At 43.4% G+C, this 27311-nt stretch overlaps 1 long non-coding RNA gene across 1 annotated transcript; it reads right to left on the reverse strand.

Moving 5' to 3' along the window:
* Positions 1 to 1149: 1149 nt before the first annotated feature.
* LOC123367154 lies at positions 1150 to 14023 on the reverse strand. Its single transcript, XR_006578325.1, has 3 exons — positions 13964 to 14023; positions 3337 to 3468; positions 1150 to 2661 (listed from the first exon to the last, which is right to left on the reverse strand). It is a non-coding gene; the product is annotated as an uncharacterized LOC123367154 (long non-coding RNA).
* Between the last annotated feature and the right edge of the window lie 13288 nt (positions 14024 to 27311).

Here is a 27311-nt window from a genome sequence, read left to right on the forward strand (position 1 = left end):
AAATGCCAGCAAAAAAGACAAACAATAAGTCTCTTGCATCTCAGTAGGGGCAGTGCAGCCATTGGCACAGGTCAGAAACTTCATTTCTTTTAAAATAAAGAAAAAGCCAGGAGGGATTTATGGGTTCTGAATTCAGAATCCCTGATCCTCAACTGCAGTGCCTCAAAAACCAGCATAGTTGGCCCTATATCCAGAAGGCAGGGGTGGTGCATTCTAGGTCATGTGGCCTGGAGCAACTAGGACTTGAAAATGTTCCCCGTCCTGGCTTTTTTTTTTAATTATTATTTTATTAGAGTAACATACCACGAGAGAGTCACCTCTCCATATGGTTATAGCACCAGGGCATGATCCATGCAGCCAAGGGCACATCTCTTTGTATTTTAGAGTGCCACTCTTTCCATGCTTCTAGCAACTAGGTGGATTTAGGATCCACATACAGCACTGTCAAATAGTGACCGTAGAACAGTTACACTGTCATGGTGCTTATGTCTCCCAAGTGACTTATTTACAAGTGTCTGAATACCTTCTTTTCCCTCTGCCCCAAGCAGGGCCGCCCAGAGGGGGGACAAAGGGGGCAATTTGCCCCAGGCCCCACAGGGGCCCCCCCAAGAGAAGAGCGGAGGCTCCCGCCTCCGCCCCTCTCCTGGAGCCTCAGTGCATCAAGCGCCGAGTCTCCGGCCGAGCCCCTGAGCCCCGCTCAGAGCCCCGTGGTGAGGGGGCGGGGCTGGGAGCTCCAATGGGGCCTGAGCCCCGCCCCGAGCAGTGTGGAGCTCACAGCCCCGCCCCCTCACCACGGGGCTCTGAGCGGGACTGAGCTCAGGCCCCGCTGGAGACGCGCTCGGGTAAGAGGGCCCGGGGGGGAGGGGGGGAAGCGGGACCCGCCGCCGAAGCGCAGCCCGGTCTTCGGCGGCGGGGGGCCCCTTCTGTTCCGGGACCCGCCGCCAAAGTGCCCCAAGACCCGCGGCGGGGACCCCCCCTCCCCCCACCACCGAATTACCGCCGAAGACCGGGCTGCGCTTTGGCAGCGGGTCCGGCGGCGGGGGGCTCCCGCCGCGAGTCTTCGGGGCACTTCGGCAGCGGGTCCCGGAACGGAAGGGCCCCCTGCCGCCGAAGACCCCGGGCCCCCGGAATCCTCTGGGCGGCCCTGGCCCCAAGAGGTGGTTAAGAGCAGGCTATGTCTACACTGGCACTTTAAACAAAATTTGTGTCTTTCAGAGGTGTTAAGGACAAGACAAGAGTTTTGCCGAAACAAGTGCCAGTGTGAACAGCACCTTGTTGGTAGGAGCGCTCTCCTGCTGACAATGCAAATACTGCTTGTTGGGGGTGGAAGTTTGTTAGCACAACAGCCAATGAACAGCAGCTAACTGCCTGACTTAGCAGCATGACTGTTGCAACATAGCCATGTTGCTAAAAGCTGTGTGGTGTAGACAGCCTTATTTTCATTCTCATTACTTTAATGGTGAACTAGCTTTTTTGTCCTTTGTTACAACAAGAACCCATCTGTCAGATAAAAATCTGTTTGTCTCTTCTGGTGTCTATTAGATCTAGTCTGACCTTGCTATATCAAAGGCCATTACATTTCACCCAGTTATTTGGCTAAAGCATGTCTTCACATCAAGACTGCCTGCCTTTCTGGAAGGTATCAGGAGATGGAGAATTCCACCATCCCTCCCCCCTCACCACACACACGTCCCTTGACAGTCTTTTAATGGAGATCACCTTCACTATTAGTTACCCTCAACAGCTCCAATCTGACCATTTGATTCCTCCCCCACCCATCCAATATATTCAATTAGGGAGGTACCATAATCCTGGCCATCTGTTTTTCCCTTTTCTGACCTGAGGAAAGGAGAGTTCATTGTGTCTGTGGCTATTGTAGACGACAGTTCAGCTGTAAGATCTAAGTAGTATTCCCTTCCCTTGTTCTGTTATCTCTTCAGATCTCTCTGCATTGACTTTTCTGTACTGACCCTTCCCCTCATGGAGGTCTACCTAAGCAAAGTATTGTGGTTGCCAGTCTTTTCATTTTGGGTACCACGGTTTTTAATTCCTTGGAATGCATGGGCCTATAGCAATACAAAGTGTTTCTTCATCAGCACAGGAGCTGGGAATGTAAGAGACTGGGCACCTCTGTGAATGTTATCAGGCATAGCCATTAGCCTCTAGGAGACAATCCAGATATGCAAAAACTGACTTTCATATGAAAAGAGACAGCACCACTTCTTTTCAAATTGCATTTATAATCCTTAATTAGATCTGCTGTGGAAATGAAGTCCCATCATCTGGATTGCTGTGGAGAGTTGAATAGATGATCTGTTGCAATGGTACGACAAGGAGATACCAGCAAAAGTCAATTGCACAATGGCAAAAGGAATTTTGTCCTTTATGGTCTGGGACTATATTCAGTCTGGACACTCCAGATATCCAGATTAATGTAGGTACATAATAGGTTCTGTATCATAGCATTGTGATTGTCAATTGATTTTCATTTTGCAGCAAGCTGTTAACTAAACTCCTGAGAGAAGCAGCAATAATATTTTAAATTTTGTTGGTGAGATTACTCTAGTAGATGTTCCAAAAATAGTGGCATCTGGGACCCAGTTTACCGATGCTGTCTGAGCTGTTACCTTTTGAAGCAATGCTATCACCCCCATTCATTGCCTATTGATGGAATAAAATGAATCAATGACCTGTGTTGGGCAATACAAGTATTTCATATTGAAAAGGTGCCAGTAGTTCTTTATAAACAATTCTTGTGCCTCATGTAGTTGACATTTTAAAGTTTTCATATTTGTACTGGCAAGTAAACCTACCAGTGAGGTATTGCCTATGTCACCTCTTCATACCAGCAGGGGGAGCTCTTTGGAAGAGAGCAGGAGTATTGAAAGGGGATAGCAGAATACACATCTGGGCCACATGCTTCCCTTTAGCAAGTGCATATACACCATGAGAAATGAGCCTCAACAAGTTCAGACAGTTCATCTTATAGCTCCTCACTTGTACCAGCCATAGATGCCCGTTATACGCTAGAAGTACCCTGAAAATGAGGGCAGCTGCACACCATGATCAGTTCAGTTGCCAAGAACAAGATTGCAAGGACATCTGCTACTAGCACTTGGCAAGGACTATGGCCCTCTACATTTAAGCCACAAATCTATAATTCAGTCCCATGTAACAAATGGGCAAGCACAGCATTGTGCTAGGTCGCCACAGGCAACAAATCCATAGAGGCCTGCTATAGGGTTTAGAGTGATTTTATCACAAAGCCTGAATATTTGAACTACCCATGCCTTTTGAAAGCTCCCCAGCTCCAACAACTCTGCTCTCCCCACACACCTGAATAAGTCTCTCCACAAGCCTGGAGATGCATGCGTCTTGGTGCATCATAAAAACAGATCTTTGCATTTGAAGTGATGTTCTGGCCACAGGTTTCCTCTTCAAGGGAGAAGAGGCTGCCCCTCAGAGGTCCTAGAAGTGTACAGTAAGCAGCAAGGAAGGAGTTAAGAGCATTGCTCCTAGCCAAACTTTCCATGCCTTTGGAGAGCTTTTTGTCCCATTCAAGAAAAGAGTAAATCGACCATTTTAGTCAGCTCCTGTTTTAGCTGAACTGGTTCTCCATCACTAATAAAGCCAGGGATGAAAGTAACTTACAAGACTTACCAGTACTGCCAGAGTCTGGAGGGGGGGGCGTGGCCTCATCTAGAAAAGGCATGGCCTCAAGATTTAAAGGCCCTGAGCCTTTAAAATCAATCCAGGGCTCCCAGCTGCAGAGGTGGCTGGGGGCCCCCAGGGCTCACAGGCAAATTAAAGGGCCCATGGCTCTGGCTGCCACAGAGCTCTGGGCCCTTTAAATCCCATCTGGAGCTGCGGTGGGGATTTAAAGGGCTCAGGGCTCCTGCAGCTGCAGGAAACCCCAACCCTTGTGGGTCTGGGGCCAGGATTTAAAGGGCCCAGAGCTCCCACAGCTGTGGGGAGCTCCAAGCCCTTTAAATCCTGGCCCCAGCCTGGCTGCTTGAAGCTGTGGGTGGGATTTAAAGGGCTCAGAGCTCCCTGACGCTGCAGGGAGCCTAGAGCCCTTTAAATCTCAGCCACAGAAGCCAGTGCAGGCCAGCACAGTGTACTGGCTGTTACTGGAACACCATACTGGACCATGTGGTCTTACTGTCACCTCTGAATAAAGCTTTCCCAAAGCAGTAGCAATAACCTGAGTTAGTGTAAGTACATGCAAAGCATGGTGTGCTGTTTGCTCTTTAGAATTAAACATGCTTTGATAAGTCAGAAATTAGATAAACTATACTAAAGTCAGTGCTGAGCAAACCCAGAGTTTGGAGTACTGAAACAAAAAAAGGGGGGGGTGAGGAAGTTTGGGCTCAACCCTCATTCCCCCCATATGGTTTTCTGTATCACCACAGTGTAGGTGCTTCAGAGGGCAATTCAATATTAAACAAGAGCATCTCATGTTTTTCCTTTCCAGAGAGGAGCCTATGCATGCTATGCATTACCAGCTGGCAGACCTGTCTGATACATACACAAGTTTACTTGCTCCCTTCTACTTCCTTGTTAGTTCATATCATTTTCTGTGAGTTGGTTATTGTCTTGGCCCTTATCCCTATACCTGGAATGTAAACTGACAACTCCAAGTCAAGTTTCTGTACCCACAGTACTTGGAAAGAGGCAAAATAATTTCCTCTTGTTTTAAATGGTTAACTTAGTGCCTAGGGCAGACCATGAACTTTCAGGCAAGAGGAGAGCAATCAGCCTACAGGAAGCTCCTTTCTCTGATTCTAGCAGCATGCTCAAACAATGGAGCACAGGTTAAACACTTGCAGAGTCACTCAGGCTTGAAATACTTTCATCCACCTGTTCTCATCCCTCCCTCCCCCAACCAGCCACCCACCCAGGAGAACTGTTTAAATGCCCTGACCTCACCATCAGAAACTGTTCAATATTGTAATTAGCAAAATAAGCTAGCATTTATTGAAGAATTAGTATGCAGCCCTGAAAATATTGACAGGCAGTTCAATGTCTTCATCTAGATGTTTGCAAGAAACAAACCAACTCAAAAGAATATTAATCTATAGCCATCTTCTTAAAAGCCAAAGTGCCATAGGGATCCAAATTCCAGATACCTTGCTCACATGACTAGTCTTCAGAGTTGACCAGACAGTTTCCACAATAGATTCAAACAATATTTCATAATTTTTTGCCCAGGTTCCCCACCTACCTTCTCCTTCAAATACTCTATTAGTTGCTTTTCCAGCCCCACCCCTCTTAACACCACTGACCTCTCGATATATTCTGGATTTACACTCCAGATTCTGATCTCTGCACAAAAGTAAGATGAACCAACTCGGTCAGTGGGTGTAAGGGACTAACCTTACAAACACCTCTGATTTGGTCTGCAGTTTTTTATTTAGAAAATAGACTACTTCTGATGCAAAGGAGTTTATTGACATGGTCTTCATAAGAGCCATGATCAATGACAGGGGCAAAATTAAAGTTCCATGGACAACCTAAATTCTGGTGTTTAGGTTTCAAGTACTTGTTGTTGCAACTAAATGATGATTTTGTTTGGCTTTTTTTTTTTTTTAAATTATGATCCATAGTTCTAGCCTACATCTAGGGTATGATTTTCAAGAGCACTGGCCTAATTGTGCTGTTCCTATGGAGGTCGGTGGGAGCACAGTTCAGCTAATGTCAGTGCTTTTTAAATCCCTCCCCCATATAGTCCATCTGGATTTCTCATCTTCACGCTTTCCTCTGTTTTTAGATTGTAAAATACAATTTGTGGACAGCTACTGTATATCAGGAAGTATATTAATTGTAGGACACAACTCTGAAAATCATCACTGAGAAATCCCATAATAAGGTATGGACAAGCTATTTCTTCTTATATGCCTAATGTAAAGATTAGGATCTACTTTTCTAGTGTGCCTAAACCCATTTCACATGAATAATTGAGACAAAGATTAAGTTTCTATGTTTTCCCAGTTAATATTCTAGCTGATTGAACTTTGAGCTACCAAGTTAGAAAGTTCTTCTTAATATTCCTACAGCAACATAATAAAATAAAAGTAATTTGCCTTTAATAAAGAGTATCTCAGTAGCTATACCTCTGAAGTTCACAATTTCACTAACCTAAATAAATCCATCTTATGATAGTTTTACTTTTTCAGTAACCTAGTCTCACTTCCAGTCTACAGTTTGAAGGAATCCCACAACTTGCTCCTGCTCCTAGTGAGGTCAATAGAAGTTTTTCCATGATTTCAACATGAGCAGATTCCTTCCCTTATAACTTCTTCCTGAAGAATTTTATTCCTATTGCTTTTTGGGGGGGGGAGGGCACGGGGGAGAAATAGAATAAGAGGGAGAAACGGGGACTATGAAAAAAAGCAATGCCTCAACTTCAGTACTGGTAAGGAGCACTACAGGATTAAGTACTGCCCATCACCTGAGTTCCTACATGCTCCAACGAGTGAGCTTTTCCAAGAATAAACAGTAGTTGTCCATGCTATTGAGAAGTGCTTCTCACACTCCAGTTGCTTTCAACCATTGTCACCATCAAGAACTCAGTTACCCACACTGTGGCATCTGACAGACAGCAGTTCCTCCTATTCTATAGAAAAGGGAGAAATCTCACCATCCAGTTGTGGCTAGTAAGTATTGGACTTTTCGTAAAAAACAACCTACCAGTGTGTTTGCAGAGAAGTCACCCTAGGATCTACAGGACCTTACTGCATGCTTAAAAATACACTTCTTAAAAGTTTATGAACAGTCTTGTGTGTCCAAGCATCATAGAACCATAAGGTTGCACGGGATTTCAACATCCAGGATTTGTTTCCATGTTCCATCATGTTTCTATGTCAAACTGCTGCAGAGACTCAAGCCCAATACTAGGAGAAAGAGCAGAGCTGGTGGGTCATACTGACCTCATCTTTACTACTAGACAAAAATCCTGATGGTAGCCTCTTGATTTAGTTACACTTGGGAGCGGTTTCCTTTTACAAATGAGTCTCAATCAGATTTTAGTTCTTACTTGCAGTAATCTCATAGGTCACCCACACAGTTTTGGCCTCCTGCCCACAGCAAAGGAGACATGGCAGCAACACAGTCCATCAACAGCTTCCCCCCCCCCCCATTAAAATAGGTGCACTGGGGAAACACTTCAAACAGCATATTATTCACTCTCCTTTTTGAGATCAGGGTGTATTATAGCCAGCTCACTGACAACTAAAAAAAAAAAGCACATTCTCATCTGAGCACTAAGCGGCGGGGTGGGTGAGGAAACCACACCATACCGGATCCAGACACCACTAGACCAGTGGCTCAAACTTTTTATTGGTGACTCCTTTCACATACCAAGCCTCAGAGAGTTACCCCCTTAAATATATAAAAATGTTTAATTTATAACACCATTATAACTGCTGGAGGCAAAGCAGGGTTTGGGGTGGAAGTTGACAGCTTGTGACCCCCTCCCCCCCCCATGTAATAACCTCATGACCCCCTAAGGGGTCCCAACCCCCAGTTTGAGAACCCCTGCACTAGACTTTGGATAAGTTGAAACTGATTACAGAAAAGTTTAGAGGCACCAATCAAGCTTGGGGATTCGTTAGGGAAGATTTGCATGTGCATGCTCAACAGTCCCTGAGCTAGAGAGCTTACATTCTAAATAGACAATACAAAGGATGGGAGAAATAGCCCCATTTTACATATGGGAAATTGAGGCACAGAGTAAATAACTTGCCCTAGGCCATAGAGAAGTCTGGCAGAGACAAGAATGGAGGTCTCCCAAGGCCTCAGTCCACGAGGCCATTGTTCCAAATAAAGATCATACAAAATCCTGTCTTTGTCCTGGATCTTGAGTTGGGTTTGACAAGAACTATATTTCCATCTCCATCTTGGATTCACTCAGAGGAGAAAGTTCCATGGGCACTTTCACTGATTTTTAAAGGATTCATATTCAGTTTTTAAAAATCTTAGGAACTTTTACAGCTGTTTGGAACATTGAGCTTCTCCACTTTTATGTTAGCATAGAAGAGCATACAGCATGTACACACACGTAATTTCACTTTAAGTGAGGTTATTTCTACACTCGGTTTTCATGTTAGCAATGCATAGAGGCAGCACATGCAGAGAGGTTGTATCACCTATTGATACTGTGCCTGGGATTAGGAGAACAGGAATTTGCCAATGCCAGCTCTTTCTGACTTGCTTTATATAGCACTGCTCATGAAAATGTTCCAATACAGAACTCTATTTCACTTCCACTTCTTATAAGATTGTGCTCTGCCTTAATCTCCCATGTGTGGTATGAAAAGAAACCACCCAGAAACCAATAATTTAGCTAGCTAAAAATACAAGTATCCTGTTAAAGGAGCATCATTTTATATTGCCACCTCTTACAATTATACCACTGGTCACTAATGTACTGGATGTGAAATGGGACAGTTACTGTGGAGATATAGCCTCTTCCAGGGTAGAGAAATATTAAGAGCCTGATCCTACTGCCACAAAAGTCAGACAGGAAAAAGTAGAAACTGAATTACCCCACTTTTTCCATGTTCCTATTCTTGTATTTTCATGTCTATCAACTCTCCACTTAACTCTCTTCTGCCAATGTCAAGAAATTCTCCTTAAATACAATGGCTTCCAAAGCCATATAGGAGCAGTATTTGAGCTGTGGTCTGCAAGCACTTTTGGTTCTCCACAGAAGCTGGGCCGAGGTTCTCCACCTTGTTTTTATGCACTTGATAAACTGCATTAAACTAATCTCACATATACACCCCCAGCTCCCATTTTCAATGTAATTAATTGTTGTAAGAGCCAGACATTTTAAAATGATCTTGTACTAGAAAAGAGACAGTCCACAACATAATCTGTTAAAATATGCTTGAGTATGAAAGGTTTGTGAACTGTTTCATATGTACAAAGAAGAGGAAATTGAGTTAATATACAATTAGTTCTTAAACAGTTTACTTTTAGACTAGACACCAGCAAAGGACTAGCTTGGTTTTTAGTAGCACCTTTTTAAGCAAGAAATGGTTTGAGATGCAGTAGGAGAAAAGCTATTTTCAGACTGTTTACTATAGATTAATGCATGCTTTCTGACAGTTACTATCAGGATGTATTTTTCCTATGGCCAGTCTAAATCATTTATTTAATCTTATTCAGTAAATGCTTCAAAATAAGCATCTCATGAGCCCTTTGTTGCCACAATGACTACACTTGCATTAGGTTTCTAGGTTCAGTCAAAAGATTGTGTATACCATTCTGAAAGAAAGTCATTTGCCTTGGAAACAGAGACAAAACTGACTAAGATTCAGAGAATTTTGCCTTGGCATTATATTCACCCAGAGGAACATAATTTGGCATTTTGCCATTTTAAAATGTACTTTGCATTTGAAATCAGAATAAAATTTAGAATGATGCAGGATTTGTTTTAATGTATCACATATGATCCTGCTGCCAGTTAGGATCTTGAATTACTTTCCCAGTTCCTCATTAGACTGGAGCCCAGCTCTGTGACCAAATTAAATAACTGTCAACATAAGTTTCATTTTCAAGACTCCCACAAATTTACTCTTCCACAGAGTCATCATCAGCTTTCTGCCTGTATCCAAATGACCCACTGATGGGAGTGAATGGTGGATTGGATTACCTCAGTCGAAGATGGGGTATGCAGATTCCAAGAGGAAATTCTTTAATTTAAAAAGTAAAGACTTTGATACAAAATAAGTCATTTAGACAGCTACTGTATAGGTTTATTACATTCATTCCATTGAATTACTAAGTTTGTTATTTAAAAAAGGACCCTGCCACTTGCAGGAACAGTTAGCCCCAGACAGTTCAGGCATTTTCCTTCCCCAGAATGGTGGATGCCAAATTCAGCTTGTAACTTCTGCAGATTAGCAATTAACTGAAAGAATCAAGTTTCCAATGCCAGCCAGGCAGCAAGATATGTTAGGTTACCTTTGTGACTCTTGCTCTTTAAGTGGAAAAGTTGTGGGTCTAGTCACAAAATGGCTGACTGACCAGAGCAAACATCTGAACAAATGTATCATAAGGTGTATGTTGTAGCATCTAATATCAATACTATATTCCCCCCGCCCCAATTATAACATTGAGTAGGCAAAGCAAGTTCTTACAGACTATGTGAAAGTTGAAGAACATCTCCATAGGACAGTTAGAAAGTGAGCTTTGAATCAGCAGGAAGCTCAAGGCTAACTGAAATAGTTCTGCCAAGTGTGCAGGTCTAGGGATCACCTTAGTTCCAGAAGCCAAGCCCACCAGCAGCTGGTTGAAATATTAGGGGGATGCGTACTGCTCACACTCCAGTGCTGCATGGCATGTGAGCCTGCTCACGCCAACTGAAAACTGAGTTAGTGTACCCTGGGAAGCCACAATGTCTACGGTGTTATGACCTGACTAGAACGCACATCAGGATTCTCCCATCTGCTGTTCCCTTACTCCCTTCTTTGACTACACATCCCTGTTCTCTCTTCATGCACATCTCCCGTATGGGACTGAATACCACTAGCTGGTGGGGCAGAGCAGCTTAGCTCAGGTGAATGAGGAAGAGGTCATAGACTGACCATCAAACCTTGCAGTGAGGGGACACACCTGAATGGCTTCTCAGGGGGTGTGGGAAATGGAGTGGAGAAAGCAGTTTTGGTTCTAAAGAGAGACAGTTTGCTCACCTAGTATAAAAAATTCAGTGATTTAATAAGGGAACTGGGCTTTAGCAGTCACAGGAGGGAAAGCACTATGGTCCTACTCTCTAATTCACATAATCAAGAACAAACCCTGACACATTAGGGATGTTTTAGGTGTCCCTTGAGATTCAGTTCTAAATGCTACTTTTCTCTTTAGCTATAATTAAAGTGGCATTTCCCCTTATCCATAACCTTTTGGCAAGCCTCCTCCCCCACCCCCAAAAAATAGGCACCAATGATAAAAATCAATCCATGAAGTTAAGCTCATAATACAAGGGGGGAAAAAAAAAAAGATACTAGCTGAGGAGCAGAAACCAGTTTAGCTCCAAGCACCTCTTCTAGGAGGTCCTCCATCTTTGCCTCACATATTTTGTTACATGGTGAATTGTATTTCACTCTATTAGATTAACAGCTATGAATTTTATTTGCTGTGGCTTTATGCCTCATATACACTTTCTGCTACAGTTTAATTATATTGTGTTTGCTGCTTTGTTTTTTTCTTCCCCCACATCCTTCTCCAAGAAAAAGCAACATCAATGTCCTCAAATCTTGCCAACATTACCCAAAATGAGCCATGTACTAAGTCAGCTGCCCTGTATGAAGCATTTATAATGGCTCCTCCAGGGCAGGTATACAATTGCAAGACTACACACTGAAGTCAGGTAGTTGAAACATGAGAGTTGCAGTCAACTCCTTTGCTCCATTCTCACCTGTACCATTGACTGTCTCATTGATGTGGTTTAAGCAATCTGTGCCTTAGTTTCCCTTCTCCATCTCTGGAAAATTACTACTTGTCTTTTAGGGATATTGTGAAACATAATGAATGACGACTGAATCTTAATACAAGTTCCCAGTGCAATGCTGTAATATGGCTATGTTTCCATTGCCAGTGCTATTACAGGGGATTGTCTTAGAAATGGGGTTGAAAAGACCTGGTTTTAAAATTGACAAATTAGAACTGGTTTTTGTAGAAGAGTCTGTTGCTAATCTTGGCCTACTTTATATTTTGAGGGTCTTTAATACCCTTTTGATAACAAGCCCCACTGGATTTTGCAGAAAGAACTGATCTGTTACTTGTATTAAGATTCGCTAGTGTTCACTAGCATAACACAAGTTAGCACATATAGTCAAAGTTAATAGAGTGTTTTGAAAATGAAAAGCACTCAGTATTATTAACCTGGTTTAACCATGCTCTCATTTGTCAGGAGGAGGAAAGGAGGGCAAAGAAGTGGTTTGATAGACAGGGCAGACTCCTGGCCAAAAGTATTTAAAACTGATAGTTCTATAGAACAGATATTCCTTAATTCAGTGCTCCAAAGAGATCCCCAGACACCTGGGAATGGAGAATTCTAGGCCAGTTTTTCCAAGTGATGTTGGAGCCTTTGTTTTTATCTATTCAAACTTTTATCAACCTTTCCTTATGTACTGAGAATTTTTAAAGTGCTTTGTAGCTTGCATGATACAATTCCCTGAAAATGAGAATCACATAACTCTGAAGCAGGGCTAATTTGCATCCTGAGTATTCTGGGTTGACTAGAGAGTAGTAACCTTTAGAATTTTGCTGCTGTATAAGATGTATTGCAAACTATAACTTTCTACATAAGAAACGAACAACTCATTTTGAAGCCTAGACATAAAAGCCATTGCAGTATAGGAATGCAAAGCTTCAATCCCCTTCTGAGTTTAGTGGAACTTCACTAACCCCTCTTTCAGCTTCATCTATAATGAATCTAAGACACTTTTAAATGCCATCACCATGATACTGAGGCACTGCTCCATACCTTATGGACAACACACAGGGAAACAGCAAATCATGCTTCTTACACTGCTACCCTTGAAGCTGTCTACACCCAACACTTACTGCCTCCACCATTAAAAGCAGCAAATACAGACTTAGGTTTTCTGATTATTAAACCCATGTCCCACAGCACAAAATGCAGCCCCACCACTTTGAAGTAGCCTCCTTTATTATTCATGCAAAGTGCCCATCCTAACCCACACCACCTTTCCTCTAGTCTTTATGCCAGTCCCAGTTAGCATCAGCCTTCTGAGACTCCCACCACGCTTAAGTCACTGATGACTGTTCATATCCAGATCCCTGGTTGCTCTCCCCATCAATCAAGTGACTCCACCCACTCAAGTTTGTGTCTGGTGACAGACCATGCAAGAGTTGAGGCCTCCTGATGCCCTCTGCAGCTCTCAAATCACTATAGAAACCACTTTCTAAGCAAAAACCCCCTTGGTGGGCTCCTTTATCAGTTTATAGTGTCCCAGTCCCAATCCAAACCATAATCTTATGGAAGACACCACAAGATATAATTTAAAATATTCTCTCATGACTTAAGCCTCATACCACACCTGGTCCTGATGGAGGACCACTGCATTTCCCCCATCCCAGTGTCCCCTGGAAACATGGCCAGATTAATACAGGGGTTTTAGGGGCTGCAGTCCAGGACCTCAGGCTAAGGGGGGCCCCTGCAGGCTAGATGGGGCCCACTGCTTCTTTTCATCCAGTCCATGGCAAGTCTCAGCACTGCAGGCCAGACACCAGTCCCCAAGCCTCAGCTCCCCCATCCTGTGGGGCTGGAGCCACAAGTGCTAGCTCACTGGCATGCCCCATGGCCCCTAGGCAAGGGGCATTCAGGGGCAGGGGATGCACACATGCTCAGCACACTGCCACACAGTCAGGCACACAGGGGGACACACACACACACATGCTGTATCAAAAAAGCAACCCCCCCCCAATTCAGGCTTTCATTCTGATTGGCCAGGAGCCAATAAAGAACAAGCTACTGTAAAAGCCCTGAAAGCCAAAAAGCTGCCAACAAGCAACACAAGCCACCTCAGCTTAGAAGAAGCCCACTTTCTGCTTCGTTTCTACAGATTTGGCAACTCTGGGGGCTCCTGCCTTAGCTCTGCTGCACTGACAGCCAGGATCCACCCAAGGTCAGCACCTCCCAGCCAGAGCCTGCACCCCAACCCAGGCCTGAGCCTCCTCCCACACCCAAACTTCCACCCAGAGCCCACCCCCCAAACCTCCTGCTGTGCCATCCCTAACCCCACCCCAGCTAGAGCTACACCCCCTCCCCAAGCCCTGAGCCCACTCCCACACACCAAACCCCCAGGAGCCTCACAAAATCTAATAGCCCTGGGCCCACAGGAGTGTTAATCCAGCCCTGCTGATAAATTAAGGATTTAAATAATCCTTCTCATCCAGAAGTTAAGCTATTGTCCCCAGAATTAAAACTCACCCCCATCTAGGCATCCTGGCACAAGACAATTCTATTAACCCTTTTCCAAGGGGTTTCCCTGTTACCCAGCCTCTTGTCCCTGGGGCTTCCTCTTTATATAATGAGTTCTAGATTCTCCCAGCTGAGACTGATCACACCAATAGAATTAGCCCCAGGTGTACTCAAATAGGCTAAATTGGCCCCACTGAGACGCAGCTACCTAGGCACAGGAGACTAATCCCATTCCCTCTTAAAGGGACCATGCAGTTTGTGATAAGCAACCACTGCTACCTGCTATTCTCTTGGGAGACTGGCTTCCTTACCATGTGACGTGCTGCTTTCAATGGCATCAACTCCAGCAACTGCTTGTGCAAAGGCAGATGAAGATTTATTGGGGCCCAAAGATTTACTAGGACACAAAGAACATGTGGGGCCCCCCACATCCCTTCCCTCCATGGTGCCCTGCCCCCTGCTCCTTCCCTTCCCCCAATAACTGTGCCTCATGGCCTGGCCAGAAGCTGGGCTGCGATAAGAACTGCCCAGGGAGCCTGGGCTTCTGTGGGGAGCCCTGGACACTCCATCTGCCCTGGGCTGTGCACCTTATGAGGCAGGGACACAGAATGGGGGCTGCTCTCAGGCATCCCAGCCCCACCCAAGGCAGGTGGAGGGCCCTGGGTGGCCCTTACCACAGGCTAGGGTGACCATTCATCCTGTTTTGGCTGGGACAGTTTCCCCCCATGGGCTCCCCACAGCTGCCTGGGCTCCCTGGGTGGCTTTTGCCACAGCCTAGGACAGTAGCCCCAAACTGTGGGGAGTGCCCCCTAGGGGAGCATGGAGGAACATTCAGGGTGTGTGTGGTGGGGCCTGGGTCAGCTCCCATGGGTGGGGAGGAGGGAGTGCCACCCAGCCCTGCTCTGCCCCCAGCTCTGCTCTGGCCCCACCCAAGCCCTGCCCCCAGCCATGGCTCTGTTCCTGGCCACACCCTAGCCACACATCTGGCCCTGCTCCCACTCCCAGCTCCTGACCACAGCCACCAGCCCCACCACGAGCCCCGGCTCCACACTCCCAGCTCTGGCCCTGGTTTCCATGGGCCAGGTTGTGGGGGACAGCTGAAAAAGTTTGGGGACCCCTGGCGTACAGTAACCATATGTTCCATTTTGGCCTTGGATGTGCACACTCTTTTGTCAAAACTGGGCATTTGTCCCATTTGCTCTTGTCAAGTGATCACCAATTGTCAAGAGCAAACAGCACAAATGCTCAGTTTTGCCAAAAAGGGGCTGAGGGGGGTGAGCAGTGGGGCTTGGGCCAGCTCTCCACGAGGGAGGAAGGGACCTTGGGCAAGTGGTTTGGGCTGCCTCCTTGTGGGGGGGAAGGGCAAAGGAGAGAGGGCTTGGGCCGGCTCTGCATGGCAGTCTGGGCTGGGGGGAAGGGTAAGGCGGCTTGGCCACGCTCTGTGTGGGTGTTAGGGGAAGGGAGAGAGGGCTCAGCCAGGCTCCGGGTGGAAGGTTTGAGGGGGGAGGGGAGAGAGGGCTTGGGCCAGCTCTGCACAGGGGACTGAAGGGGGAATTTACTCACTCACACTCTACTCCGTCCATCTTCCAGCCTCGCTGGGGGTGGGGCCTCAGGGGAAGAGATCAGCAGAATGTGGGGGGAGGAGCAGCAGGGATCGGGACCAGAGTGCTGGCACTCCTGTGGGGCCCCCAAATTGGTCGGGGCCCGTGGGCCCAGGCTCCGTCAGTCCATACAGTAAGAACATAAGAACGGCCGTACCAAGTCAGACCAAAGGTCCATCTAGCCCAGTATCTCTCTACCGACAGTGGCCAATGCCAGGTGCCCCAGAGGGAGTGAACCTAACAGGCAATGATCAAGTGATCTCTCTCCTGCCATCCATCTCCATCCTCTGACAAACAGAGGCTAGGGACACCATTCCTTACCCATCCTGGCTAATAGCCATTTATGGACTTAACCATCATGAATTTATCCAGTTCTCTTTTAAACGCTGTTATAGTCCTAGCCTTCACAACCTTCTCAGGCAAGGAGTTCCACAAGTTGACTGTGCGCTGCGTGAAGAACTTCCTTTTATTTGTTTTAAAACTGCTGCCTATTAATTTCATTTGGTGACCCCTAGTTCTTGTATTATGGGAATAAGTAAATAACTTTTCCTTATCCACTTTCTCGACATCACTCATGATTTTATATACCTCTATCATATCCCACCTTCGTCTCCTCTTTTCCAAGCTGAAAAGTCCTAGCCTCTTTAATCTCTCCTCATATGGGACCCGTTCCAAACCCCTAATCATTTTAGTTGCCTTTTTCTGAACCTTTTCAGTGCCAGTGAATCTTTTTTGAGGTGAGGAGACCACATCTGTACACAGTATTCGAGATGTGGGCGTACCATGGATTTATATAAGGGCAATAATATATTCTCAGTCTTATTCTCTATCCCCTTTTTAATGATTCCTAACATCCTGTTTGCTTTTTTGACCGCCTATTTACACTGCGTGGACATCTTCAGAGGACTGTCCACGATGACTCCAAGATCTTTTTCTTGACTCGTTGTAGCTAAATTAGCCCCCATCATATTGTATGTATAGTTGGGGTTATTTTTTCCAATGTGCATTACTTTACATTTATCCACATTAAATTTCATTTGCCATTTTGTTGCCCAATCACTTAGTTTTGTGAGATCTTTTTGAAGTTCTTCACAGTCTGCTTTGGTCTTAACTAACTTGAGCAGTTTAGTATCATCTGCACACTTTGCCACCTCACTGTTTACCCCTTTCTCCAGATCATTTATGAATAAGTTGAATAGGATTGGTCCTAGGACTGACCCTTGGGGAACACCCCTAGTTACCCCTCTCCATTCTGAGAATTTACCATTAATTCCTATCCTTTGTTCCCTGTCTTTTAACCAGTTCTCAATCCATGAAAGGACCTTCTCTTTTATCCCATGACAGCTTGATTTACGTAACAGCCTTTGGTGAGTGACCTTGTCAAAGGCTTTCTGGAAATCTAAGTATACTATGTCCACTGGATCCCTCTTGTCGACATGTTTGTTGACCCCTTCAAAGAACTCTAATAGATTAGTAAGACACGATTTCCCTTTACAGAAACCATGTTGGCTATTGCTCAACAGTTTGTTTTTCTATGTGTCTGACAATTTTATTCTTAACTATTGTTTCAACTAATTTGCCCGGTACTGACGTTAGACTTACTGGTCTGCAATTGCCGGGATCACCTCTAAAGCCCTTTTTAAATATTGGCGTTACATTAGCTAACTTTCAGTCATTGGGTACCGAAGCCGATTTAAAGGACAGGTTACAAATCTTAGTTAATAGTTCCGCAACTTCACATTTGAGTTCTTTCAGAACTCTTGGGTGAATGCCATCTGGTCCCGGTGACTTGTTAATGTTGAGTTTATCAATTAATTCCAAAACCTCCTCTAGTGACACTTTAATCTATGACAGTTCCTCAGATTTGTCACCTACAAAAGCCAGCTCAGGTTTGGGAATCTCCCTAACCTCGTCAGCCGTGAAGACTGAAGCAAAGAATCCATTTAGTTTCTCCGCAATGACTTTATCATCTTTAAGCACTCTTTTTGTATCTCGATTATCAAGGGGCCCCACTGGTTGTTTAGCTTCCTGCTTCTGATGTACTCAAAAAACATTTTGTTATTACCTTTGGAGTTTTTGGCTAGCTGTTCTTCAAACTCCTCTTTGGCTTTTCTTATTATACTCTTGCACTTAAGTTGGCAGTGTTTATGCTCCTTTCTATTTGCCTCACTAGGATTTGACTTCCACTTTTTAAAGGAAGTCTTTTTATCTCTCACTGCTTCTTTTACATGGTTGTTAAGCCACGGTGGCTCTTTTTTAGTTCTTTTACTGTGTTTCTTAATTTGGGGTATACATTGAAGTTGGGCCTCTATTATGGTGTCTTTAAAAAGCGCCCACGTTAGCATCTCTTTGTCTTTTGTTATGTGAGGGAGGCTATTGCAAAGAGATGGAACTTGCAGTGTGTTTTTAGGATGGTCAGACTTTCAATCTGGGTAAAATAATAGCCTGGCAGAAAATTCTGTCATCCCAATAACAGCTTGTATTATTATTATTGGTATGTGGTACTATGAGACTTGTGAAAATCTAAACACACTTTGGGGTGGCTGACAATGACCAATCATGAGATGTAAAAATCTCCTAGTATTTTTCCATTTAATGAAAGATTATAAAATCAAAGCAGTAGAAATAGGAATAAGAGTCATTTGGTGATACTGCAGTAAACCTGCGAAAGTGCAACAAACAAAAATAAAATAAATGCTAAGCGATGCATCAGGAACTTCCTTGTTGGCGTAGATATGTAACACAAAATGAGTGACACGCAGATGCATCAAGTTTCTGTGGATGAGGCATGGTCAGATCTCTCAAACACTAAGAGACAGCCCTCTTTTGTTATAAGCATCCCTTCCTCAGGGATTATTTTGAAAACATGTTGATTTTGTACAAAGGAATTGCCATGTTAGAACAAACCAGTGGGTCCATCTAATCCAGTATCTTGGCTCCAACAGTGGACAGCACCAGATGCCTCAGAGAAAGGTGTAGGAAATGCTGCAGTAGACAGTTATGGGATAATATAGTCACTGGAAAAAATTCTTCCTGACCCCCATTATTTAAATATTGGATTATGCCCTGAAGCATGAAGGTTGTAACCCTTCCAAAACTTTTTTCCCAATGCTTGCTATTGTAACTGTGAAAGTTATTGTTAGCCTTATAGATGTCCAATCCCTTTTTTACTCCTGATCATCTAATCAATGCTTGTTATATTACTATGTATAGAAAAAGTAATGCCTATAACTGTAATTATTCCCCACCCATCCCCAAAAAATTAAAAACAAAACAAAACAGAGCTCCTCTTGAAAATATTTAAACAACTACATTAGGACCTTCTTAAATTAGAATATTTTTCTGTACTTTGTACTTAACCTCAACCTCAAAAAAGCAAAACACCTGGCATTTCATGTACCCTATTGAAGTAGAACTATATGAGTAACATCATGTAAAGCATACATGTTATGATGATCTCAGTAGAAACCTGCAGTCTTGATTATAGCCAGTAAGCAAGTTTGGCAAAAGAGCTCAACCCTCGCAACTCTTTTCAGAGTTTCCAAAAAGTAAAAAAAAAAAAAAAGTGATTGCGTACAAAAACATTGTTCCCTGTAATAATTTGTGTCACACAAGGAATCACTTTCACACACTGTCATTCAAGAGTGACTTTGGTAGAATTTGAACATTCAGTTTACCCAGAACAAAGCTTCTATGATTTACTCCTGCTCACTTGTTTATTTTTTTTTTATAGTGCAGTCATTAAAGTTAAGGGCTTGCTAAGCAGGAAGCATAGGGAGACAAGGGTGCAGATGACATCTGAAAAAATTTGAAGATAATTTATTCATTTATTACCAGCATAAATATTGTAGCGGTTGTAACTAGATTCCTAAGTAACTGACTGATCACTTCTAAATGGGGTGATTTTGTTAATTTAGAATTTTGGTTGAATTGTACAAAACCAGTCATGTTTCATCTGTAGCTCTGGGTCATTCATTAGGAACCGTTTGATGTAGACTAAAACCAATTATGCAGTCCTGAGCAGGAAGCTGAGAGGTTCACTTGGCTAACCAAAAGCTGATAACCGAAGGGGGAGCATCAACTTCCTTTCCCAAGGCTACAGCATAACAGTGAAAACAATAGTGCTTAAAACGCATACACAGAAAGACTAGAACTGCTTTTTAAACTACTGTAGACAAAGTGATGGGCTTAAAATAACTCTTCTCTTCATTCTGCTGGGTAATAGTAGACCTAAACCCTGTAACAAATGCAGTGTCGACTGCTGTAACCCAGCGCCCTGGGCGGCTAACAAGCAGAGCAGACACAGATCCTCTTTCAAAGGTCTCTTTAATCCAAAAAGAAGTAGTTTGCAATTGTTCGCATGACAATCAAGTTGCTGAATGACTGTCTGCTACCTAAATCATTTCAGTCACGTATGGAAATCAAAGTCTCTAGCAGACTGACTGTAAGCGAAAAGCAAAGCACATGAGAATGACTATGATGTGCGCATGTTGGGAGCTTTCAGGCACAAACGTGCATTGTGAGCTTTGCTATGGAACCTGAGCCAAGGAAAAAAACTGATTTGGGTAAACACATGGCGAATAAAGCGCCTGATCCTAAAAACACTCATGCACGCAAGCAGGCCCACTGAAGTTAACAGGCCTACATGTATGAGTAAGTTCTGCTTGCATGAGCAAGTATTTGAGGGATCAGGCCCAAAACTGAGACAGTCTGTTCAAAATACTACCAAGCTAATTTGAAAGCAGGTCTTTGTTTTGATGCTGACATCAGTATCTCCATTCAGTCATGGAGGCCATGCAAAGCACCTACCCTTACTCTGAGAAAGCTCACTGAAAGGGAGTCAAGCCAGTACTACTTTATTTGTACCTTGTTGAGAGCAGGGAGCCCAATCCTGCCCTCACAGAGAGCGATAGCAAGCACACAGTTGATGTCAATGGGACAAGTGCTGGCCCAGAGTGATTTACTTGGTAGTTTTATGTTAAATGGGAACTTGTGCAGTCAGAGGCACCGCAGATTCTAAAATACAGTTACAAACTGTATTTAAAAAACAAAAAGCTATTCAGGAGCTAGTGTTGGCAGAGGAAGGAGCAGTAGGCTGCACACAAACTGAAGTGCTCATTTTAGACCATTTAATTTTAATGATTACTTTAGACTTTATGCTAGCCCCACACAACTAGCATCTGTTTACTATGAATGTTGCACCATGCTTCAAACAGAAGCACAACTGTTGCAAAGAGTCCTTTCAAGCTACGCTATCCAGACTCACTCCAGTTGGGTAGTTCTGTGAAAACAAGAGCCACAGAGAGTGACAATAATGCTTATTATAGCCTTTTATAAAAACTGAAGAGGGTATTAAATGTGTAGGTCCCCGTTACATCCCCTTCTTGTTAAATAAGGGCATCTTGTTCTCTTCTCTGTGTAGATTTCTTCATCAGTGATTTCTTTGTTCCATGATTAAATTACAGGAAAAGGATAAATTACCAGATCATCTTTTCTAACTCATCAGTCTGGTTTGACAAACTCAGACTTTAAAATGCTTGGACAATATAAAAAAAACAAAAAACAAAAAACAGCCATTTAATGTAACCCTTCCCCCCCACCCCCCAAAGCCATCAACTCAGCAAAGCATCCCTAAGTGCTTAACTTTAAGCTCATGCTAAAGTGCCATTTGCTTGAATTATGCTTTGCTGAATTGGGGCAGATGGTTGTGGCTTTTCTATTACTTTCATGCAACATTTATTAGACACTTATAAAACAGCTACAGCCATTTAGAGGTGGATGCAATATTTGATCTTTATGTTTTCTTCTAGAGCACTCAGAGAGGATCAGTAGTTAGAGAAGAGTTTCACTCTTCTACTCCCAACAAATTCTATGGTAGATTCAGACTGCGCACTTTGATGTATTTATTCTGCTTCTGGATTTGTTCAGTCTACTGGAAAAGTAAAAGAAAGTAATCAAAGGCCTGCCTCTCAACATTCCCTTCCCAGCATGGAGAGGCCATGTGAGGGGTCTCATTCCAGTTGAAAACTGTGGGCTGTGGAATAATATCATGTCTGAGCAGCTAGCCCTTCTGAAAAAGCATCTAATGAATAAAAATAGCATAAGCTCCTGGAATGGCATTGAACTTAGAGTGTTAAAGAGGAGTGTGCCTTAAGAACAATGAAGGAGCCACTTGAGCTGTAAAATAGGCTTCTGAATTTTGATTCAGTGAACTTTAACTTTTAGGAAAGTATTTCACAAGCAGCTGTTCCTGTCAAGACTATGTCCTTCATCCAAACCATAATAAACTCTCGTGTTATCATGGTATCCCTGTAACATTAATCTGTGCAATGTATAGGAACCCTGCCTACATATAGAAAAGGTGGGCATCTACTGTATAACTTAGCACCTAAAAACTGTCCATTTCAAAGAACAAACTTAGCTGCTGGTGGTGACAATCACATCCTCACACTAAGGAAAAGCTCTGCTCAGCTAGTGTTTGTCTGAAATCAGTCGTAAAAAGGAACAATACTCTAAAAAGGAAGAGTTCAAGTCACTATATAAAATAGCTACTATCCGTATTAGTGTTATTATATATGGAGAGAGATTAATCTAGTCTCACATTACTACTGTCAAAGCAGGATCCAGATTTACAGTGAAACTAAACTGTAAGAGATAAGGAGAAATAAAAACGAATTAGACTTCAGCATTTCTAGACTTCACAGGTTTTAATCACATATGCTGTCTTACTTGGACAAATTTATTTATACTGTGCAGGTGAGTTACAAGATTCTTGAGGAGGATGACATAGGAGGGCAATTAGCATGCACTGCCCTCTCATCGTTTTATTTCCTTTTATTTACAGTTTGTCCAATGAAAAATCAATAGCTAATGAATCAAAGCATAATTACACAAACATTAACAGCTTACAAAAACTAAGGAAGTGTCCATACATACCCAATGGCAATAATTTATTATATGTCACCCTTATTATTTTACGGTCTTCATTGGTAATAAGATCACTGACAAATCAGACAGTGGATTTTTTTAAAGTAATGAACATTTTAGTAATTTGACAGGCTTTTGTATTGGGTAATCTAAATATTCATATCTGAGCATAACAACACTGGCCATTACTCGTTTAAATCTGGAAAAGATTTTAGCATCAAGATAGCTCTACAGCAAGTTGAACTCACTTTAGATTGAGTACTGTGTACTAAAATGTTTGTTTCTCTAGCATCAATCTGTGAAAGTGTAATGCTGTTGATTCAGAATTTAAAAAACAAAGTATTTACAGAAGTATTACAAAAGATTTTTTTATACTTGATTCAATTAAGACTCAAGTCTTCACATTCCAAACACCTAATCATTTCATTTCTGATTTTTGGCTTTCAGTCTCTCCTCCACCCAAATTATTAGCTAGTCTTTAAAGTAAAATATCACAATTGAAAATCTTCAAACAGTAAACGTTTTTCAAATTTGTTCCAAAATAAAATAACAGCATTTGAAAATTATTCAAGAGATGCCACAAACACTTCATAATTAAGGAGGGATTCAGAGGCCAAACAGACTTAAAAACATATTGAACTTGGAGGTGGGGGAGGGCGGGGGGATGTTTCTCCCTTGACTTTATTTTGTTTAAACCACATTTACAAAATGCTCCTGGGCCTTTTCTGAGTTTCCAATACCTCCTTCCTCTGGCACATATGGTTTAATATACAAGCATTTAAATAAAGTGTCAAATCCAAAGCCCCACAGTAAATAACTCAGCTCTTCTGAAAAAAAACAAACAATGATTCCTAAACATTTTTAACTAGCCCTGACTATATAGGCATTCAATTAAGCATGGTTGAAAATTCACAGAGGATTTCATGTATAAAAGTTTTATCCTATTATATCCTCAGGGCAATCCCATGCCAAGAGGAAACTAGAAGGAACCCATTTTCATGTTATTACTTTTTTGTTACTGTTGGATTAATTCCAATTACTGTAGATATAAAGAGACTCATAAGCTTTTTGTATTTTCTGGTCGTTTTACAAGCTTGTTGACATTAATGAATTTAAGTGAAAAATAAATCTCTTCAAGTCCTTATTTTGCACAGTTAGATAACCACCTACCCTCTTTTACCCCCCTTGGTGGAGTCTTTACCATCTGTGTTTACAGTTGCATTTTATATGTTCTCATCTTGAAATCAGATATTCTGAACATCATCTCTTTACGCTTCCATCTTGTTTTTCAAATTCCTGCTGTCTTTGGGCTGGAGCCCCTTCATTCACTTTCTGGTTGCAGTTGGTCAAATCCTTTTCACGTCACTCAGCTTTGGAACATCAGAGACTGAGATTCTCTAGATCAGACTGGTACCAATTAAATTATGGAATGGAATCAAGTTGATTTTATGCAGAAGTTGTGTCAGATTCATTTTCATGCTGGGTTTGCAGATGTAGCCAGCTCAAATGATTCAGGGATCTGGATAGGGAGTGGTAGCTGTTTCCCAGCCAGTCTCTTAACAGCAAAAATGTAGAAGAGAAATTGACAGAAGGAAGAGGAGAGCTGTGGTTGAATGCAGGGAATTTCCATGTCCCCGCGTGGTGGTATTGTTCAGTGAATTTGTGACAGCTGGCATAGAAGTGGAACTTGCTATAGAATTATTGCTGGAGAGTGGTAGGCTGGTTCCATTTGAGTCACAGTAAGTCTATAACGTATAAAAAAGTTGAGGAAAATGTTATTTTTCATTAAAAGCCATCATCTGATGTTAACATTTATGGGGTACAAAGGAGTATTCATGTCAGCGCCGCTCAGACATGATGTCCCCCCACCCCTCATTCAATTAAGGGCAAAGACAACTTGAATTTCATATAGTGGGCAGACAAATTTCAGTGACTGATGCCTTCTGACAGCAGCTTCCCTGTCTTACGCTCAGTATCAAAACTGTGTACACTGAGAACAAAGTCAAATATCACAGAAAAATAGTTTCTCCATTTGAAAAATTCACCCCAAAAATCCAAACAAAAATTAAAAGGAAACAAACCAAAATAATGCCTCATGTAGAAATGTGCAGATGGCGCCATTTTATTCTTGGTTCCCTACAAAATATGTACTCCAAAGGATCCAAATGATTTATTGTAGGGACCTGTTTGTTCATGTATGTGTGCCAATGGCACAAGAGGGAGGCATTCAATCTCTTTGTCTACATTTATTTAACTTAGTTCTTTATTAAAATACCATAATTTAACATAGGCAAAATACACTTGCAACAGCTCCAGCTCATCTTGAGTCCTGCTTCATCCTCTTTAAGTGGACAAATTTTATATTAAAAAAATCTAATTCAGACAGTTAACTCATACACAAAAATTTAAACACTTAACAGTGAAAAGTCTATTGAAGTACTAGCTTTTGCATTGACTTTGTGATTACCGGTACTTTGAAGCAGGGGTCAAGGTCAATGCAAGTGTATTAAATATCTTCAGACTCCCTGGTCTCATATCAGTTCAGCTTGTTTGTAATGAGTTAAGACAACAGTGGAACTGTACTGATGAGAGCATATCTGTTATTGCTGGCATAATGAGGCACATAGGTAAAGAAAACATAATTGAAAGTCCAGTACAGTTTGTGCAGGTAACAAAAAAAAAATCTATATTATGGGGCAACAAAGTCAAACTCATCTATGCTGATATAGCTTCTGATTATAGGGCTAGGGCTCATTTTGAACACTATTTCACCCTAGCAGGACCTTACTTGTCATGCACAGTAAAAACTTTTCAAAATTAAATAAAAAGAGGAGGAGGAGGAGGGAGGAAGACAGACACACATTAAAATACAGCAGTGATTAGTTACTGACCCCAGAAATCTTAATCTCATATCTGGGAGAAGAGGCTTGTGTGTTTCTGTAAACTCCAGGAGATGAGAAACGCTGGGGCGGATTCAGATTCAGGTAAATAAAGAGAGTAGTTTTTTAGGCACATGACTAGGGCAAGGAATAATACTAGTAAAATAGTCCTTGTGTTTATTCTTTCATGAATGAGCTACATCTTTCAAGCAGAAAAGCCCTGTCCTCAGGAGCCAGAAATTTGATGTTAATTTTACTTTTATGCTGCACCTACCTTTTCAGCGTGCAGCAGAATGTTGCACTGAAAACAGGTCATTGCACTGGAGAAGTTGCCAGGAGGGAAGCTGAAGTTTTGGCCAGTTTGGGAAGGTGGTAGAGGAGGCAACTATTAAATAAGCCCATTCGTTGGAAGTTTCTGACAATCACCAGTGAAATAATTGACATTTACAAGTGTCAACCTTGGATTGCAGCGCTAACCCTCCTCCCCCACTGAGACAAGCGAGCCTCTCTTTAGACGCCGGCAGACATCACTACATTTGCTCTCAGTTCACATTTGGAAACTTTTCTTCGCCGCAGTAATGGATAGATTTTCCCCTCCCCACCCTGAAAGCTCAGATTCCGGAGCTCAAGCTCAATTCTGCGGCCAATTCTACACCTTCACAGAGTACAAGGAGGCAAGTCTGCAATATGTTAAAATACTATACACGCACCTAGGGTTTGATCCTGCTCCCTTTGGAATCAAGGGCACGACTCCCACTCAATTCAGAGGGAGTAGGATAAGAACCTTCTTTATTTATAGTAGAAACATGTTCAAACGAGCTTTTGTTTTACGGTCTTCATGGCTCAGTGGTCTCTCACCGAGAGATGACACTGCCCAGCCGGAGACTTTATTGCACGATCTCGATGAGGACTCGGGGAATGCAGGGCTACTTGAATGCTTGACACCACGTCCTTTCAAGGCTGTTTCCAGGGAAAACTCTACAGGCGCGATCGCCGTTCTGCGAGTAACCATCTGGCTAGTGGGCTTTAAATAATGTGCTTTCGGGGACATCGGAAAATCCGCCCTTTCAGTCATCCCCGGATCTGACCCAAACCCCAACCGAAATCAGAAGCGCGTCTCCCATTGATTTCCAGGGGCTCTGGATCAGGATCGCCCCATATCATCTGGCAATGGGAATTTAGTTGTGTCGATTTCATGGCACTTTGTGTAGGAACCCTGGCCCCTTTGTCTGCCCTGGGGGTTGCTAGACTCGCTTGTCTTAACACCGCACTGGCGTTTTCCTTTCCAGCATCCCACATAAAGAAAGTCAAACTCCCAACTTAAGGAAGAACGAACGAAAGACAGACGCGTTGCTGGAGAGCAGTCAGCCAGGGGGATGCAGGGCTGAGCCACCCTCCCGCCAAACACCACACAAAGCTAACCCTGCCTTAGGAAGGCTGTGCAAAGCAGAGCATGAAACACCGCCCACCCAGACCCTCCCGCACACACGGCAGGGCTCCTGGCCAGCCGGGGCTAGATCCTGTCGCTTGCCCGACATAGGGGAAGGGGGAGGTGAGGGGCGGGAAAAATCACGGAGCAAAACTGCACCCGATCAAGTGTCTCCGAGTTGCACATGCAGAGCGCGCCCCTGCAAGGGGCCCAGCGGCTCCCGGCGGTGCCCAGCCCCTGCAGGATGCAGCCCCCAGGGCGCTGCTGGAGACCGAGGCGCTCGCACCAGCCGTGGCTCCGGATACCCCCCAGCCCCCCAACTCAGGGCATCCTCCCCCTGCTCCTCAGCCGCGATCTCACACCCTGCAGCGTGTGGGGGGCCATTAAACCTGGAGCCCCCAGTGTGGGAGGCGCAGAGACTGGGCTTCCTCTGGGGGCGGCCGGGGGTCCCTTCCCCGGGGCAGGAGTTGGGGGAGCGGGATGGGGGCTCCGGGGATCCCCCTTCTAGGGGCATCAGAGGC

Source organism: Mauremys mutica, chromosome 3 (genome assembly GCF_020497125.1).
Source record: "Mauremys mutica isolate MM-2020 ecotype Southern chromosome 3, ASM2049712v1, whole genome shotgun sequence".
Lineage (NCBI taxonomy): Eukaryota > Metazoa > Chordata > Testudines > Geoemydidae > Mauremys > Mauremys mutica.